The sequence below is a fragment of the Lipotes vexillifer genome, unplaced genomic scaffold (assembly GCF_000442215.2).
Source record: "Lipotes vexillifer unplaced genomic scaffold, Lipotes_vexillifer_v1.1 scaffold484, whole genome shotgun sequence".
NCBI lineage: Eukaryota > Metazoa > Chordata > Mammalia > Artiodactyla > Lipotidae > Lipotes > Lipotes vexillifer.
This window is the reverse complement of record NW_006786458.1, coordinates 1,066,370-1,066,688: the sequence shown is the minus strand read 5'-3', so window position 1 is coordinate 1,066,688 and position 319 is coordinate 1,066,370.

Here is a 319-nt window from a genome sequence, read left to right as displayed (position 1 = left end):
TTCCCTTCACTGTGGAAGAATGTAAGATTTCATAACAACAGATATGCAGTTTGCTTTTGATTGAGTCACTTTATGCAAATGTTTCACTATGCCAAAAAAGAGAATTGGGCAAGAAAATACTCTTCCTATCGCTGGCTGGCATTCTTCATTTACTCACTGGAGCATCTGAGGTGACAGCATGGTCCTCAGAAGTTGTCACGTTCTGTGATTTAGTCATAACCACTTACTTTCAGAGCCATTGAACTAAAGAGCTTTGCTTTGGGAACACTTTATGTACCCCGTGTGAAACAGGCCAGACTTCTTCAAGTAATCTTCAACT